Genomic DNA, 8,811 nt, shown 5'->3' on the forward strand with positions numbered 1-8,811 from the left:
CCGTCGAATTGATTCGGACGAAGAGATGCATGTCTAGGTTCAATCACGGCTCCGCGGGAAAACGGACACGTTTTTCCATGAAGGTATCTACCAGCTTCTCACACAGTGGGATAAATGTACTATGGCATTTTCTTTTAAAATAATGAACGGTTTACTTACTTTTTCCATCTGTCTCGTTTTGATTTGACTGCCCCTATATAAAACCGCTTCTCGAATTATAATCTGTATCAGATAAATTACTAACATGAAGTCCGGTCTCCTAAAGGTTAGTGTAAGCAATATTACGTTTGGAACACAGTTTTAAGCAACAGTGAATTGAAACAGCTGTCTATGATGATAAACTGGTTTCTGTCGTTGCTGTGGTTTCATTACACGAGGCGAGTTTACAAATTAACGAAGATTTTGTAAATTAGTTTGTTTTATTAGTCTGATACACGCGATTTCTTCTTCCTTGTACCGGCAAACATGCCTGAAAAGTTAGTTTGTAGAAAATGGGGTAAGAAAATTTGTAATAAAGTTACTATAAGAACTGAATAAAGTGTAGCAAAGTTTTTGATATACCAAACATTGCGTTTAACGTGTGTGCTATTAGTGAAAGAAAGATTTTCATGTGGTACAAAGGTTCCGAAGATGGTTGTGAGAATGTTTAAGATAAAGAGCACTTTGGACATCCCACGACATCATCTTCAACCGACTAAATTGTTAAGAAAGTGGAAGAAATTGTTATAAACTATCAAATTATTATTAGAGAAGTCACTGATGATATATATCAACTGGTTCATGTATGAAGTTTTTTCGGATGTTTCGGGTATCAAGCGTGTGAGGGACAATTTGGTCGAAAATGATATTCGAACAAACAGGCGGCGAGTGCACATTGTTCGTGTGTCACTATATGAAGCCAACAACGGTACGGAACTACTGAAAGGCCAACAATTGCGGTCAAATGTTAAGGCTATGCCCACTACGTCAGACGTTTAACGCCGTTTGCGTGAAGCTGTCCCTAAAAAAAACGCACCGTTTTGCTGCGCAGCAATCTATGCTTTTTGTACAACGATAATGCATCTTCTCACACAGTTGCCTGTCCGTGAATTTCAGACCAAAAATTCGCCAGACTTTCTGTTCGCGGAAATTAAAACATTTTAAGAATATCGATTTTCAAGATCGAATACGTCTCATTGATAGGCCTGTAGCATGTCGTACGTGTTCATTACTGGAATAACGAGTATTCCACGAGACTATGTACGTATTTTTTTCCATTTACACGTAAAGTTCCGTAGGACCAAATTGGATTAGCCGCGACAGCAGCTAAAACACCTACTTGGACATCATTATTTATTGCAGGTCGTGGTTGACGTTTCACATGTGGGTGAACATTTCCTGTTTCCTTAAATAACGTAACTATTTGGCGAGCGTTCCGGACACTTGGATGATGTCGTCCAGGATTCCGAGCAGCATAAATAGCACACGCCCGTTGGGCATTTTGATCACAATAGCCATACATCATCAATACGATATCGACCTGTTCCGCAATTGGTAAACGATCCGTTTAACACGGGTAATGTATCACGAAGCAAATACCGTCCATATTGACGGAATGTTACGTGATACCACGTACTCGTACGCTTGTGGCTATTACAGCACCATCTATCACAAAGCTAAAAAAGTGGTTCAACTAAAACATTCATATTTCTTTACGTACTACACGAATACGCAATAAAAAATGGGGGTTCCTATTTAAGAAAACGCAGTTGATATACGTTTCACCCATGGCAGCGCCATCTAGCGGGCCAACCATATCGCCGTCTAGTTTCCCCCTTCAAGCTAGACGAGTTTCGTTCTTTGTAGTTTTTTCGTTTGATGATTATTTCGTGAGATATTTGGCCCGGTCACTATCAATGGACCACCGTGCATATATGGAGGGGCCAATGTCAACTCATGAACAGGGGTCGACAAGAGGTTCGTCAACTTACACCACTTATTGTCCGAACCGCTCGTTTCTGAGCCAAAAATACCCTTTTAGAATGGAAAGAGTACTCCAAAATATAGTGCCATACGACAATAGCGAATGAAAATCAGCAAAGTAGACTAATTTTCGTGTCGAATGATCACTCACTCCAAATACCGTTCGAACAATAAAAATGGCAGCATTAAGTCTTTGAACAAGATCCTGAACGCGGGCTTTCCACGACAGCTTACTATCTATCTGAACACCTAGAAATTTGAACTGTTCAGTTTCACTAATCATATGCTATTATTGTGAAATTAAAACTTCAGGCTTTGTTGAATTGTGTGTCAGAAACTGTTAAAACTGAGTCCTACTGTGATATAGCGTCATTTTATTTTCTACAAGCGATGAACTTACGTCATGAACTTCACTAGGCCTATTTGAAACTGAGCCAATGTTGCACACAACATCCTTTACTACCAAGATAGTCTTGTAAGCAAACCGAAATATTTTAGTTACCCGTAATACTAGAGGGCATATCATTTATATAAATAAGGAACAGGAGTGGCCCCCCAACACTGATCCCTGGGGCACCCCCCCACTTTACCGTACCCCACTCAGATCCCACATGACAGCTATCTTCAACGTTGTGAATAATGGCCTTTTGATGTCAGTTACTCACCGTATTCCGCAATGGTCCAACTTCTTGAGCAATATTTTGTGATCAACACAATCAAACGCATTCGTTAAATCAAAAAATATGCGTAGCGTTCGAAACCTTTTGTTTAACCCATCCAGTATCTCAGAGAGAAAAGAGAATATAGCATTTTCAGTTGTTAAATGACTTCTAAAGCCGAACTGTACATTTGATAGCAAATGTGATATAAAATGATCAATTATCCTTACATACACAGCCTTTTCAATAACTTTAGCTAACACTGATGGCATAGAAATAGGTCTAAAATTGTCTACATTACCCATCTCTCCCTTTTATCAAGCGGCTTTACTACTGAGTACTTTAATCGCTCAGGAAACTGACCATTCATAAAGGAAGAATTACAAATATGGCTAAATACAGAGCTAACATGCTCAACACATTACTTTAATATTCTGGTAAGCACTCCATCATATGCATGAGAGTCCTTAGTCCTTAGTGATTTAATTATTGATTCAATCTCCCCTTCGTCTGTATCACAGAGGAGTATTTCAGATATCAATCTCGGAAAGGCATTTGCCAAGAAAGTTATATGATTCCCTCTATAAAGAAAATTTTCATTTAGTTCACCAGGAATGCTCAGAAGGTGATTGTTAAATACTGTACATACATCTGATTTATTAGTAACAAATATTTTTACTACGAACTGACTTTATATCATCGACTTTATGCTGCTGACCAGACACTTTCTTCACAACTGACCATATGGTTTTAATTTTATCCTGTGAATTAGCTGTTCTACTTGCATACCACATACTCCTTGCCTTCCTATTAACATTTTAAGCACCTTACAATACTGTTTGTAAATGGTTACTGTAGCTTGATTGTAACCACTTCTAACATTTTGATATAATTCCCGCTTTGTTCTACATGATATCCATCTACTCAGCCACTTAGGCTGCCTATTACTGCAAGTACCCCGTTTAGAATGTTCTAATGGAAAGCAAATTCTGAAAGAGCATGAGAAATGTGTTAAGGAAAGCATTATATTTGTCATCTATGTTAACGGCACTATAAACATCCTGCCACTCTCGATCCTTGATGAGGTTTAAAAACACGCCTATTGCTGTTGAATTAACTTTCCTACCTAGTTTTTAATTATATGGGACATTTGTTTGAGTACAAAAGCCTCTTAGTGTTAAAATTTGTGTACATGGTCTGCAAGGCCATTCACCCTTTTACTAACAGAATGCCCATCTAGTAATGAAGAATGAGTAAAAATACTGTGTGTGTCTGCGCTGCTGTTCCCCTGCACCCTAGATGGAAAAAAATAGTGTCTGCATCAGATCATATGAATTTAGGAGATCTACTACAAAGTGAATCAATTTAGTTTGAGCAGAAATGCTCTGAAGTCAGAGTTAGAGGACCTATAAACATCAACAACAATTAGAAATTTAGTTTAACTAAATTCAACTGCCCAGCACAACATTCAAATATCTGTTCAGCTAATCAGTATCCTGGTAAAGGAAGCCTCTGAATTGTCAAACGTTACGTTTATTCGCCTGTCCTCCTTTCCCGCACGATCATGCAGACACTAGGTTTCGTATTCCTCCAATTTCTTGTCCTCAGCGGACTGTCCCTCCTCATGTTTTCTATCCAGAATGCAGTTCGTGTGCGACTTGGGCGGAATCGTCAGTATTCGTAATTCTCCAATTGCTTTGTTTCATACGCTACGATTCCGCCGTACGGCAAATCGCCGACTTTTCTACAGCCCGCAGCGTTAAATGGAGTATTAAGAAAGATACGGCAATTGGCCGGTAGAGAACTGCCGCCGTCCTGCGAACGTACAGATTTGTTTTTTATTAACAACATGGTCCATTACATACTACGTGTGTGTGTGTGTGTGTGTGTGTCACAGTATACGGACGTACGTTTGCCTTGCCAGTGCAGAGGTCGGCCTCCGTACGACAGAACTGCCATGTCTGCCCACAGTGCAATGGCCTACTTGGGGCAAAGCCGTGGTGGCAATTCTTGCAACTTCAGTTTGATAGTCGTCTGCTGTAAAAGACACATTTCAAGGGGCGTATTGATGAGCGAGCCTATAGGCACTTACTTGCTGTCTGGTAGGGTGGGATATGGTTTGGTGGAATGTGCGGGTTAGGTGTCAGCAAATTAGAAAGCTTGGCGATAGAGTCAGCTCGCGAGGCCGCCTAGTCGGCAGACAGAGGGACACTTTCGACTGGACTCTCTTCTGCCGCTTGCTGCTGTGAAAACGTATGATGTATGGTACAGAAGCTTTATCTTGACATGCAGTCTGCAAACTGCTGAATATGTCGCTGAGAGAAAAGTCACAGACGAGAGAAAAGTCACATAATAGATGCAAGCTGACTTTTTATGAGTGAATACAATTTGGAATCATAAGCAGACTCCGCAGAGTGAGTCTCCTTAAGATCGCTACTAAGACAACATGTACTTTTGTATGTATCTGCAACACGACGTTCCTGGATCTCTCATGATGAAATGTAGTATTGGAATAATAAAGTCAGCTTGCATCCAACGATTCAGTATTTTGCAGACCGTACAGATCTTTCGACACTGTCGCATACCTTCTCCGTGACTTCATGTCGCAGGTAAGTTACCTGCTCTTGTGTTAATGAACTGGGCACATTTAGGCGTCTTCGTCCTGGACTATGGTAAGATGGTTGCTCGCAGGCATGACTGATGCATTTACGTAGTTTTACGTTACAGGTTTCTTCAGCTTCAAATTAGGGAAAACCTGATTCCTTTACGAGAGACACTTTGCTGGCGCATCTAACGTGGGTAACGTTAGCTTTTTGGTCTAGTTCACAACTTGCTTAGAACAACGTTTATGCAGTTATCTGAACTATCAAGTTCTTTATCTCATTGATCTTCTACTCATCAAATAGTATTTCAGGCTTTAATGTTAATGTGTGGTTGGTGATTCTGATTTGTCTATTGTGTATGAATTGTCATGTAAAGACATGTAGTCTATTGAGTGGGATCCATATATGACACATGGGATTTTGTATTAAATACTGAGTAATATAAGTGAACATTATTTGGGAATTTTACGAACATGCTTTTCATTCCCTCGGCCTTATTTCAGGCTAAACTCTCACATACTCTGTATCTCCACAGGTGTTCCCTCCCTTAAGAACTGCCCGCATCTCGTGGTCGTGCGGTAGCGTTCTCGCTTCCCACGCCCGGGTTCCCGGGTTCGATTCCCGGCGGGGTCAGGGATTTTCTCTGCCTCGTGATGGCTGGGTGTTGTGTGCTGTCCTTAGGTTAGTTAGGTTTAAGTAGTTCTAAGTTCTAGGATACTTATGACCACAGCACTTGAGTCCCATAGTGCTCAGAGCCATTTGAACCTTAAGAACTACGTTCTTGAATGTATCACCTTCGCTTTAGCGGTATTTCAAGCGGAGAGGGAATGAACTGCCTTCACTAGTGCTTAAATTTTTATTTTAAATGAAATTATCAGCTATTGAGTTAACTTCGTGTTACTGTTGAACTTCAAGAAACGTGCCGGCGGAGACAGAGGCTTCGAGATAAAATTTTGTCATCACACTAGCTCAGTTCCTTGCAATTTATTTGGTGTTAGAGGCTACAGAGTGCAAAAACATGGGCACAGCACGAATTATCGGTATAAGGGGTTATTCATACATATGTGTACTGTGCAGCTGTATGAGGTCTGTTGTAAGAATTACTGTTTCAGTTCTGTCTAGCTTTAACTCTTGGTAAACCTCCATTTTAATTATTCAGCTGCGCGCCCGGATGTCAAGTCGGCTTTATATAAAAAGGTAATATTTCAGGGCATAAAATCTGGGGGTCATAGTTTCTTATGACCTCAAAGGTTGAAGTATAAAATAGTAGAAAGGCTCTGAAGTTTGTTGTCACTAATTCCAGAGCAGCACTGATGACTTAATTAGCATGTAGGAGACAAAAATCCTATTCAAATGGCGCAATGACGAGCACGGTTATGCTCACAGTTTGCTAAGACACAAGGAAGTATTAATGTGTAATGGTTATACCAGTAATAACGTTGAGTAACTAATACTGTTTCGACAATACCGCACACATACGGTACAACATCTAGTCGTTACTTTTCCAGCTCCACTCATTAGAGCACAAATGCCCCCATCGTCTTACCGCAGAACGCCGAGGTACGGTCGTCGATACAAGACCCGGGCAACGAAAGACCGCTGCTCAGAGCTGCAGCTGCGCACCCTCCAAAGCCAATCTGCTCGGTGCACTGACAGCTCCTCTGGACACGCTGAGTGGTGGGGGTCGCGAAGGCACAGTAATAGCAGCGGCCGGCTCTTGCCAGACAGCATTCCCTCGCCGTGCCAAACTGCGGCAGACTGACTGACGCCACACGTGTGTCGGAACGGCGGAGTCACGCCGAAGGCAGACGAAGAATACTGGATCTATTCCAGGAGTTACGGGCCGAACAAAACATTTCGTTATGAGAAAGAGAGGAGTTTATTCTGCGTGAGCAATTTGTGGGATGATAAACACGTGATTGACGAAATAGTGAAAGAACTCTAAACAGACACGACCGATGTGGCCTTTGACAATATTCAGCGTGCCGTGCAGTTGAAGCTGGTTGACGACCGTCTCCAGAGGCGTTTCGTGCCATACTATCCTACCACTGATGGTGCTGGAGGAATGTGAAAAGCACTCGCTGCTCCTAAACTAACCGTTAATGTCGAGTAGTCTTCACATCATGAAACCTGGCAATGCAAGAGACGCAATGTACTATTTACATGTAGGTCGTACAGCGTCCGAGAGGACCTAGCGGCCATTCCTTTGCCTCCACGCCATACTACTGTAGGTGCATGTTTTTGAAGCAGACTGAGGGTGTAGATATACGGCGATAATGAATATGAAAATGGGCAGATCAATTGAAGGGAAATGGACATCCCCAAAATAGGCAATGAGAACATTGTCCAGTCATATATAGAATACAAATCTTGAGATATGAAGGAACTACTACAACTTGTCCACGAAAGATGGAAACGCAAAAGCTTTGAGGAAAAAGAGGAAATGCAGCAAAATACACTGATGAATCATGACGAGCACCGTAACAGTATCTTTATCCTGTTTTGGAACGCAATATACGAGGGTTGGAACTTTAATAGAGGCAACTATTTATTTACAGCTCGTTAAAAATAGATAGGTGTTCCAAAGTTTTACTGAACTTCAAAGTAGTCACCAGCATTGTGTATAACCGGTTGCCAGCGATGTGGAAGTCGTAGGATACTCTTAGCAGTGCCAGTTGTGCTAACAGTTCGAGCGGCGCAGTCTATTGCCCGACGAATTTGTAGCAGGTCTGAAGCGAATGCCGTGAAGTGTTTCCTCCAGTTTAGAAATCGAGTTGAACTTACGAGGGCTTAAATTAGGGGGAGTGCAGCAGGTGGTACAGCACCTAGCAGCCCCATCAGTCAAACAAATTAATAACAGCTTGCACTGTACGTGCTTTAGCACTGTCCTGCAAAATGACGATCAGGTCCTGCAGAAAGTGTCATCACTTCTGTCTCTAAGCTGGTCGTAGGTTGTGTTCCAAAAATGAACATCACAGAGACTGAAGTTATGACACTTTCTGCAGGATCTGACCATCATTTTGCAGGGCAATGTTAAAGCACGTACAGTGCAAGCTGTTACTGATTTGTTTGACTGATGGGGCTGCTAAGATCTATACCACTCCCCTGACTTAAGCCCTCGTGAGTTCAACTCTATTTCCAAACTGAAGGAAACACTTCACGGCATTCGCTTCACAACTGCTACAAGTTCGTCGGACAATAGACCGCGCGGCTCGAACTGTCAACACAACTGGCACTGCTAAGAGTATCTTACGACTTCCACATCGCTGGCAATGTGTTATACACAATGCTGGTGACGTCTTTGAAGGTCAGTAAAACTTTAAATCACATATCTATTTTGTGCGTGTGGTAAATAAATAGTTGCCACTATTAAAGTTCCAACCCTTGTACAAGCAATTTTACTTAGCATGGTTTCGGCAACTCCTTCATAAGTTTCCGTAAGTGTGTGGCACCGAATGTCTACACAAAGGTAACAGAATTCCCGTTCAAACAGTGGAATTGTTCTTGCACTTTTAACTAATTTTACGCCCTTGTTTTTAATTGCAGCGAATAAGTTTTCAATACGCTGAATCCTTAAATATTTAGAC

General features: G+C 41.5%; 1 protein-coding gene across 1 annotated transcript in view; it reads right to left on the reverse strand.

Moving 5' to 3' along the window:
- The window catches only part of LOC126263159 (protein rolling stone-like), a 162,907-nt gene extending 156,045 nt beyond the window's left edge, over window positions 1-6,862 (reverse strand). Inside the window, exon 1 of the mRNA XM_049960199.1 lies at window positions 6,771-6,862. The gene's annotated coding sequence lies outside the window, so the exon portion shown is untranslated. The remainder of the gene's footprint in view (window positions 1-6,770) is intronic.
- Window positions 6,863-8,811: the final 1,949 nt, after the last annotated feature.

This window comes from Schistocerca nitens, chromosome 6 (genome assembly GCF_023898315.1).
Source record: "Schistocerca nitens isolate TAMUIC-IGC-003100 chromosome 6, iqSchNite1.1, whole genome shotgun sequence".
NCBI lineage: Eukaryota > Metazoa > Arthropoda > Insecta > Orthoptera > Acrididae > Schistocerca > Schistocerca nitens.